This window comes from Platalea leucorodia (genome assembly GCF_965183815.1).
Source record: "Platalea leucorodia genome assembly, chromosome: 4".
Classification (NCBI taxonomy): Eukaryota; Metazoa; Chordata; class Aves; order Pelecaniformes; family Threskiornithidae; genus Platalea; species Platalea leucorodia.
This window is the reverse complement of record NC_138826.1, coordinates 88,678,786-88,689,083: the sequence shown is the minus strand read 5'-3', so window position 1 is coordinate 88,689,083 and position 10,298 is coordinate 88,678,786. Positions and strand designations below refer to the sequence as shown.

At 45.0% G+C, this 10,298-nt stretch overlaps 1 protein-coding gene across 3 annotated transcripts in view; it reads left to right on the top strand.

The window, feature by feature from the left end:
• The first annotated feature begins 415 nt into the window (after positions 1 to 415).
• The window catches only part of RAP1B (RAP1B, member of RAS oncogene family), a 33,423-nt gene continuing 23,540 nt past the window's right edge, over positions 416 to 10,298 (top strand). Inside the window, exon 1 of one of the 3 annotated variants that reach the window (XM_082311333.1) lies at positions 416 to 503. The gene's annotated coding sequence lies outside the window, so the exon portion shown is untranslated. Of the gene's footprint in view, positions 504 to 2,346; positions 2,485 to 2,519; positions 2,542 to 10,298 lie in introns of those variants that run through there. The other 2 variants (XM_082311332.1, XM_082311334.1) reach the window with 2 other exon arrangements.

The window sequence follows — 10,298 nt, the reverse complement described above, 5'->3', positions numbered from 1 at the left end:
GGAACACTTGGTCTCTTGCTCAGAATGGATCCTAATTGCCTATTTCTTCTAGTTACAGTGATCAATCTCCAAGCATATCTATATTAAGTAAACCATATGTGTATATACGTGTATATACACTTCTTTTAAAATACTGAGTTTCAGATTCCCCTGTATGAAACTCAAAATGCCAAGATCTGCTCACGGGAGATTCACTCAGACTCCCAAAGGCCCCTTCCTGTTTTCTTGTTGTATAGCAAAGAGCAGTATTTGCCCCACTGCCTATAAAACACAGGGCAATTAAAGGCATGCTGTAAAATATTATTACAGTTAATGACACACATCTGTTCCTGGAACACTGCTTGTTATTGGTCATAATCTAGTTCACTGAAGAAAGTTGTGAGGGCAGAGGATATATCTTTCCGTTTGCTCTTTTCCTCTGTACAATGAATGTTTCTGGGAGCTGACAATAATATCTACTGACAGAAAAGACCGAGGAAACAGGAACATTTTTCTATCATCTGGTGAGTAAACACAGTATACAGCTAATAATTGCATGAGATGCTCTTATGATTTTTACTTGAGAGACTGTATTTTATGTATTTTGACATCTCTCATTAATGATGTTTGCCCCGCATAGGACAGCCCGCTGAGAAAGGACTAATTTCTATGTACTTGATTTCTCACAACCTGAGCTCTCTTGCATTATCCATCATTTTACAGGGATTGATTATCAAAGTACTGCACAAGGGTTTAAGCTGTAAAACACCAAGAGATTTGTCTGGACTTTGGAAGGGATTTTATGACGTTTGGGATTTGGGAGCAACACTCTAAAGAAAAGTATTTTTTAAATGCGTCACTTTCTAGATGCCTTGAATCTGGATGTAACTTCGCTTACTAAGGGCAGTTCATTTCTCCGGTCATTCTTTGACTCCATTTGCTCTGAGCTCTAGTGTCTCCCACACATTCATTTGAAGCTGTATGGTCTCCAAACATTTATAGCAAGGAACTCTCCATCCTGCAACTTGGGGAAATGTAATTTCTCTCTTTTTTTTTTTTTTTTTTAATCCCTTTTCTATCTCTGTGCTACAAAAAGAAAGCCTGTGCTTCCTCCACACCCACTCTCCCTGCCAGAAGCCTCACTGCAACTTCCTGTCAGTTTTACACACTCCGCTGTGGACTTCCTCCGAGCAAAAGTTTTATCTGAACCTACCATTAACTATTTGCTTACTAAGTGTTTCCTAGAAACATAAATGCTCGTTTATTTTTGACCTTTAGCAGTTAAACCCTTTGCAACTGGAAAATACTAGTGACACTCAGAAAAAAAAAAAAAAGTAATTCATATTATTTAGGACTAAAATAAGAGAAAGGCTAAGAAATATCGTAATTATTTGCAGGCAATGGGCATCCTGCTTTGTAGCAGCAGGGCTAATGATAGGCTGTTCACATCCAGAGGCGTAATAATCCACATAAAAACAGTAGTATGTTGCATTTCTAAAACACCCTTCACCAATGGATAGAAATGTAAGAAACACTGCCCTCGCATTTATGTTTCCAGGTCTCGATGTTCTAAATTAACTTAAAGCCACCATAATGTGTTTTGGACCCACCTTTGAGCTGTAACTAAGCTACGGCTCCTACTTGGGGCTTACAGGAGCTTGAGGGGAGAGGGACCGCGTTATCCCAATGAGAACTTGGGGAGAGAAGGACTGCGTTATCCCAATGGACGAGCTGCTATGGAGCACAAGGGGTCTTTGGGAATGTCTGACAGGGCTGGAGACGGGGTACAGACCAGAGGCCTGGCACTGCAGGGCAGCCCTGGGCTCTGCTCTCCAGCTTTAACACACTTTCCCAGCCCCTGGCCGCTGAAACAGCACATTTTGCTCGTGCTCCATCCCCAACCAAAAATCTCCCCCAAGTCCAAAGCAGGGGCGTGCGAACGGCGACGGCGCCTCCCGCCCGCCTGCCCCCAGAGGAGGCCTCCCTCCCGCCCCTCGCTGCCACCACAGGCGGTGGCGGCAGGCCGGGGGAGGCCGCAGAGCGGCCCGGCCGGGCCCGGCCCGCCCCAGCGCGGTTTCCAGTCAGGGCAGCGCCGCCGCAGCGGCGGCTGCCATCCCTTCCTACCCGCCCTCCCCTCCGCCCCCGCCACCAGCCGCTCCGCGCCGGGGGTGCGTGCCCGGGGGGGGCGGTACCGGTGCCGGTGCCGGGCGGCCGCAGCACCACGGGGCCCGGCGGGATCGGGGGGGTGGGGGGCGATGGGGGGAGGGGCGGCTGCGCGGAGCCGTGCCCCGCGCCTGCGCAGAAGGCGCGGAGCGGCGAGGTCACCCCCTCCCCTCCGCACCGCCCCCGCCGCGCCAGAGCGAGGCTGGGCGTGCGGCGTCACGGCGACGGCCCCAAGCCGCGCCCCGGCACAGGCAGCGAGAGGGAGCGGAGCGGGCGGAGCGCAGCGGGGCTCGGCCGGCGAGGCGGCGGCGGCGGTCGGCGGGGAGCGGGAGGCGCTGTCCGGTAGGTCGCGGCGGGGGAGCGCGGGCCGAGCCGCTGCGGCGGGGAGCGGCGTGTCTGGTACAGGTGGCGCGGCGCGGCGGGGCGGGGACGGGCCGGTGGGGGCGGCGGCGGCGGCGGTGGCGGGGGGGGCGGTGGGGAGCGGCGCGCTGTGAGGGAAGGGGCACGAGCCTGAAACATGGCGGAGGAGGAACTGGGAGCCGCCGCCTCGTCCGGCCTCAGGCGCGGGGGGACACCGCGGCGGGGGGGGGGGGGGGAGGAGCGGGGCGCCGAGGGGCAGCCGCTGCCAAGCGGGCCGAGGGCCCGGCCCTGCCCTTCGCCGCCGGTCCCCGGAGCAGAAGTTGGAGCGGAAGCGGAAAGTTGTAACCCCGCGGTTCGGGGCCGCGACGTGGGGCCCGGCCGGGTGCGGGGAGGGGCGGGTGACGCCCGGCTCGGCCCCCGCCGCGGGCGGGGAAGGGGACGGTCCCCGGCTGCTGCTGCTGCTGCCGCCGCCGCCGTCGTCGTCGTTGTCAGCGGGAAGTCCGAGCCGGAGCCCCACCTAGTCCGGTCGTCGGAGAGAAGCTGCTCGCTTTTTCCGGCCGGAGGGGGGGGGCGGACAGGCCGGGTGCGGCCGGCGGGTTGCCCGGCCGGTCTCGGGGCGCTGCGGTAGCAGCGCCCCGAGACCGGCCGGGCAACCCGCCGGTGCTTGTGCCAGCCACGGAGCGGGACAAGCAGGCACCGTCGTGGCCAGCGAGTCGCCCTCCTGCTTGTCATAAAATAAAAAGGGGATGACAGGGTTGTACATTTCGTCTAAACACCCCCCCCCACACACACACACACACAGCCGTGTCAAAGCAAATGGATGAATTTGACTGACGCTTCCTGCGCCAAACCCATCTCATAACCCCGAGGTACCTCGTACCCCTTCTGCGTGTGTTGGCGAAGAAGCGGTGGAAGGAAAGCGAAGTTTGCAAAGGCTCGAATAAAACCGAATCCGAGTGTTTTCGAGTTGGCCTCGGATTACAAAAAAGAGGATAATAAACCAAGGTTTCCTGCAAAAAAGATCAGTGTGCTTTTACTCCCTTTTCCATCTTAAAGGGATGCGTTATCCTTTTCAGGGGTTATAAAAAAAAAAAAAATCGCTTTTTCTATACTGCTTTGGGGTATGATAGTAAGGTAGTACGGTTCCAAGAGAGAGGGTATTTCAGAGATGCCCAGCTTGAAAATTGCACAGGTCGTCTGTGTGTGTTCTTGCATTTAGATGTTTTGATTAGTGTAATTTGTTACTTCCAGCATATAACAGCTACACCTTACCCCAATGTGAAATGTGTAGACAGTATATGACAAAGACTTTTCAGTATTCTTTCACGGTAAAATATACATTGAAATTACTGTTATGAAAAAGAAGACACGAAACACTCTTCTTTTTCATAAATTGTAATTAAAAGGCAAAGAAGCAATCACATTGTCTTATATAGTAACCGTTCAAAAACAAATGTATTTCCCTTTGGAAAGAGATTCTTTTCTCCTCTATGGAAAACTTGCAGAATGAATCAAATTATCTTTTGGATGACTTGTCTCTGTGTTTAAAATCTCAAGCTTTTGTAAAAAAAAAAAAAAAAAAAGAACAACTTGCTATAGTCAAGTGTTTTCACTTTCTTTATTCATCGCATCTTTTTTTTCACTCCTGCTCAAAGTCTATCCTGTAGACTTCATTCTAGCTAAAAATGAGCTGAGTGAATAGTGGAGATTACCTTGGCTGTTCACATCAAAGGCTTTGCAATAAACTTTCTAAGTAATTAGATGCAATGTTTTATTCCTTGGTACCTGCATATTTTCGGGGATGCTCCTTGTAGCGGTATGAACTACTTCAAGTTCAACTTGCAAGTGTAGTGTAAAGCTTTATGATTATCTGTAGCTAAAACAGAGTTTTGAGTTGCACTGTACAATATAAATGTCGTGTATCTTTTTTGCAGCAAAGCTGATCATACTTGGAGCACCTGCCTGCCTGGGGGTGAAATAATCTGCAAAACAGAGTTGAAAGACTATAAGTGTAAAAACAGAACTTGGGGGGGGCGGGGGGGGGAACAATAGTCTTTTTACTGTGTGTAACTGTGTCTCTTGCTTCTGTTACTACATACGTGCACCAGATAAGTTTTCTGAGTGGAGTTAAAATTGTGTTATTTTGTTCTGAAGCTCTGCTGTAGGACAGTTCATCAAAAATAAATCTGAAGTGAGCCATGGCAGTTCTCTTTGCGCTGTGCCAGTTTTGCAGAGTAAAACTGACTCTTTAATTGAGAGCCTTTCTGGAGCAGAGGCAAACAGATGGGAATCTAGGTGAGGGCCTGCAAAGAGAGAAATTACTTGTATGGCTGAGGAAGGAAGTGTGCTGAAGACTACAGGGTAGCTTGTGATCTAACAGTTAGTAAATGTGACTGGGAACTAAAACAAACAGTTGTCCACCTATCATCTGGGATGTGGGAAGTACAAGAGTCACAGAAGTACTTGAGTACCTGATGCTTACTGCTATAGTGCAAATCCTGTCATCCGCAGAGCCTGCTAGCTGCTCGGAGTTAGATACGGAGAGGTGCTCTTAAGGGTAAGCATATCTTATAGATAAAAACAGGCACTCTGTTGTCCTTGGGTGTATGGTAAGAGGGTAGGCGGGTCCTTTATGAATTGGCCTGTCTAAGTGACACTTAGATGACTTTCAGGTACCTAACTGACGTTTGAGAGTGTTCTTCAGGGTAAGCTCAAGTTGTTGTGAGGTTTAATCAAAATTGCTCTTTTAGTAAACAGATCACTAAGCGTATCCTGTGCAACAGAAGTTCATGTTTAGCTGGTGGTTGCAAGCACTGCCACTCTTCTGCCTCGGAACAAATACAAAAGCAGACTGAAGTGCACTGTGTAATGTCAGCGTGTTGAATCCCTGCAGAGTTGGGGCAGGCTTCTGCTGTGTTCTGTTGCATCTAGGTCAGGTAGAGGGATATTTTAGACAGCCTCCTCGTTCGGAGAGATTGAAGGAGTATCTACAGTAACTACACCTTCATATTTGATGGCAAACTTTGTTTTCCTGCTCAGACGTGGTTAAGATGGTCTCTTTCTATTCTTCTTGCATAAAGCAGGGAAGAAGGAAGGGTTTTTTATTACTTGAATGCTGTTAATAGGGGACCTGTTTTCAAGTTGAATGAGTTTTAAAGTTGTTCAGCAGTTTGCTGCAGTAGAGCTTTAGTATCTTACTTAAAGCATCTAATATAGCACTTTCTCCTTAGAGCCTGTCAGCCATGAGAAAACTGAGTGGGGCAGGTGAAGTAGAAGCACTATTCTCATGAAGCTATGGCAGTTTGCTTGTAGTAGGCAAGCACTATTTGGAGAAAGTCAAAGACCTTGTCTGCTGGCACAAACTGCTGCTTCATGGAACAGTTGAATGAGGCTACCTTCAAAAGCGGCAGTAGGTTCTGGCTTGAAGCTCTCATCTCTTGAGCTTTAGAATGCCTAAAGAAACACTGGACAACTAAAAGTGAAAAGGGTTTTTTTTTATTGTTGTGTGTGCCTGTTTATGTATGCTCTTGTGAGCTCCTGACATATTACGTGTTCTTCTCCTCTAGCAGCAAGGAAAGGGAGGAAGGCTGTAAACGCCAGGTTGGAAATCTGCCTGTTAGGCAACTTTCGAAATATGAAATGATTTGGGGGCCCTCTAGCTATTCAGGATGCTCTTTTTTCAAGAGCAGTGTTTTAATAGTAATTTTTACTACTGAAGCAGTAGAGTGAAAGTCACTATAAGACCCTACAGGAATGTGTGTAGCAGAGTTAAAGGAGCTTTTTGGAGTTGAACCAGGAAGAAGAGGAGGCATTCGACAATATCTTGTACACTGTCCCACTCGGCTTTCTAGTTATTAATCTAAGGACTTGATGTTATTTGAAGTAAATCCCTGCTATGCAACTATGAAAAGAGACTGCCAATTACAGTACACATGGTTAGTTCGTTCTTGGCCAAGGGAGGAAGGCCAGACCATAGTGCAGGAGTGGGACAGCCAAGCCCTTCTAATGGACTGGTGTTTGCATCCTGTGGCAGAGAAGCAGCATCTCATGTTTCTCTCCAGCCTGACATTCTCTTCAGGGAACTCCTGGTTTCTTAGATCACTTCATATCGTTCCTGCAGCTGTTGCAACACAGGAAGGTGTCCTAAATCTGAATGACTTGACCAGGTCTTCTTCAGAAAGGATACTGTGTGCCACTGTTACTCACTCATGCAATAATTTTCAGTGTAACTCTTAATTGTAGAGCTATGAGAAACTTTAAATTTCTAGACAGTATTGACGAACTGGAATAGGAGAACAGTTGATTTTCATAACTGAAGACAAACTTAAAGCAAGGATCTGTAGTTATAATTCTTGTCTTTTTTCGTAGAAATTCTGAGAATGTGCTCTTCACATCAAAATTTGTTGACATTGAGGTGAATGATACTCTTACTTGCTTTAATTCTAACAGTTATTATTAAGTTTTGATTTCAGCCAGTAATCTGGATTAAAGGAAAAGCTGTAGTTTAACAATATTTCCTTTAGTATGGCTTACTTCCTAGCTTTATTTGAAAGTAGATGGTGAAAGTTTTTTCTTATGTTATTTGGGATATAGATAGCAAATGCATTTATGTTGGCTAGCCCCCTCTTCGGTTAATCTAAAATAACTTGTGAACACAGAACACTGCAACTGTTTCTTTTTGTTTCTCTGTAATAGTTGCCTTAGCTTTTGAAGTCTTGTCTTATTTTTTCCACTTGTAGTCTCCATTCCTGCAACCTAAGCAGTTGTGCCTTCATTTTTTTTTTCCGTGTCTGCAATGAAGGGAAATTTCTTAAAAGCATTCTTCATATATCAGGGAGAAGCAAGAAGAGTACCACTGCATCTGTGTTAAAGATGAACTGCAGATATATGCGAGTTACCTGTGTGGAGTTCAAGAGGGGAGGTGGAGGAGACAGAAGGAGGACCTGTACGTTGCCAGGTGTGGCACTTCAGCACTACTGAAATCAAAGTGTTTCTGGTAGTTGCAGGGCCAGACCAGCTACTTGTGTTTTTTTCTAAAGGTTTCATGTGTGGTCAGTATTTTTTATTTAAGATGAAGTTAGTGTGCTGGACAGTGCTTGGGACTGCGTCAGAACCCAGACAGTACTGATAGTTAAGTTGCGCAGTTGTACAATCCTTGCTTGCAGTTAATCAAACTTCTGTAACATCTGGTCTGGTATTTCCCCCAAAAGTGATTCATTAGAAGACTAGTGGAAAGTTGCAGTGTGTTTTGTTTTTTTTTCTGAATGTGGAGAAGGGTAAACTGGAATGTAGAATGGAAGTAATCTATTAAGTGGAAGTTATCTAAGAATCTTATTCTCTGCAGTAAAGTATTTAGGACTATTTCAGGGAATGGTCCTTTTGTTATTTACTGCCTATTGTTTATATTTGTGCAAGTGTACAGAGAATGCTATGTGTTTTCATGGCTTTTATGATGAGCGGCATCAGAAACGAGTTCTTGGCAAGTGTCGCTTCACCTTCAGAGTTCTTGCACATATTATACCAGTCCATAGATGAATTTCTGAGCTAGTTTTATATCAACAGTATTGAATGAATATAAGTATACAATTTGAGATGCCTTGGACTTGTGTTCTTAGCGTGCTGTGAAATGTTGTGTTCAAAATCCAACTTCTGCTGATGTAAGGTATTTGAGAATATGCCATGCTTCTAGAAATTGGTGTCAAATTGTCATCTTAGCACTTGGTGGAACATAACAAACTGTGTAGTAGTCCTGTGGTATCAAGAAGGAGCACTGGAAGAGGCAAGAATAGCTGACTGTCATGTTGGAGAATCACTCTTCCATTTTTCTGATACATCTTTTTTGACTTAAGTAGTAGATTAGGTGGTATCTCACCAAAGAAGAGACACCCTGTTACTTCATATAGATCATCCTGGGCATTGAGTAAGTTTGGAGGCCAAGAGAGAGAAGTCTGTGATACTATAATAAGCAGGCATTCATAACTCTCATTTTTTTTAACTGGATGCTTGGTCTTCAAATGTTCTTACTTTTGGTGCACAATTTTCTACTTGCTTTTTATATCTGAATACTAGAGAGAACCAAGCATTTCTGAATGATACCTATTTTTGCTCATTGTATGTTCTTACAGTTTATTGTTACCTTTTTACCTTTCTTTATATTTGAGCAAGTCCATTGCTTTTTTTAATGATCCTCTGGTTTTTTTTCTGATCTCCCTAAACGTTTTATTTCAGGAAATGCCCTAAGCTAAATTGAGGTTCAGCCAGAGATCTCGCATAGAAAACTTAAGTGTGATAGCTGAAGTTCTGCAAAAACTGAGCAGCTGAAAACAAGGTTTTACAATAAGTGCTTTAGGCCACTGTATGTGCTGGTGTTTGGCATCCTTTTGATCTATGTGTTGCTTTTCATCAAACTCTTAAGAGTGATCTCAGAAGAAAAGTGCTGTATCTATCTGAGTAGGAATTAGAGTGAGAAAAGAAGAACGATTTCATGTGAAGCCTAAAATGAAAAGATGAAGGTTGTGCAGTTTTATTCTTGATGAACAAAGTAGTCCTGATGCTACCTCTTCTTTTTCTGCTAGAAATCTGGGTCCTGTCTAGCCAGAAAACTGATGAAGAAGCAACATTAAGTGCATGTTGGTTTGGACTTAATTTAACTACAGTAACCAATATTTTGAACAATGTGCAGTCTTGCTAACTGGACGTACATCCTGCTTCTAGCAAGTGGCAAGATCTTAAGATGCAGTTTGCAAATACTTTTTTTCAAAGACAAATCTATCAACTTGAAAATATTTGTATTTTCAGGTAATGTAATTCTTCCGTTACTTAATCTTATTGTGGACTACTTTTAAAATTAAATTTGGTGCCCTAAGTTTCACAGAGGAAAGCTGAAGCTGCTTTTCCAAGCTGAATGCTGAATCCGCTGCGATAGTAGAAGTGAAAATAAGGAACTATTCGCAGCCTTATCTACAGAATGTTGGAAGTCGTAGATCCCATGAACCTAAACAGAGGACGTGCTAGGTAAACTGGGGGCACCGTAAGCAATGTGGAAGTACAAGATTGTGGTTTCATGAAGGATAAACTTGCTTCACTGGAACAGTCAGGGTGGACTGAAAAGTCATTCTTCCGCTCAGGCTTTGCCCAAAATATAGCTTGTTTTGAGATGCATACATTTAACTTGCTGGAAGTAAAACTCTTCTTTAGTAAAAGATTTAGGATGTCTCAGTAACACTTTTTCAAATGCTGTGGCGGTTGTCATAGTCTAAATAATAGATGACTCTTAGAAGACCAGACATACTGATTTGTATTTAGAAAGGTCTTCCCATCCAAACCTCTGGAGCCCATTTTAAATTTCAGTATGCTTTGGAGATCTTCTGCCACCTTATCAAAGTACGTGTTCGATTTGACGTAACAGCAAAGTGAGTCTTAAGGTACGACAGGTTTCTCCAGAAAATGGCAAGCTTTGAAGATGCGGAGGAACCAAAAAGTATGGTCTAAACAAGAACTAGTGTGATCTTAAGAATATTCAGATAGACTCTGTGGAGACTTGATTGAACAAGTTTAACCCTCATTAATTTGGTAACTCTCTACTAAAGATCTAGTCCATGTAATAGAAAGTGGTGGGGGGATGAGTGTGGTTCAAATTCACTTGGTTAAAATTATTCAGCTTTTTGTGTAGGTGTCGTCGTGTCCGTGAGCTCAGGCTTGCAAGCGTGAATTGCTTACCTTTGGGTTCCTGCTCTTAACTGTCAGATTCTTCCCTCTCTTGGAAATTCCTGACCCATTAAATGAGACTTTTTTGG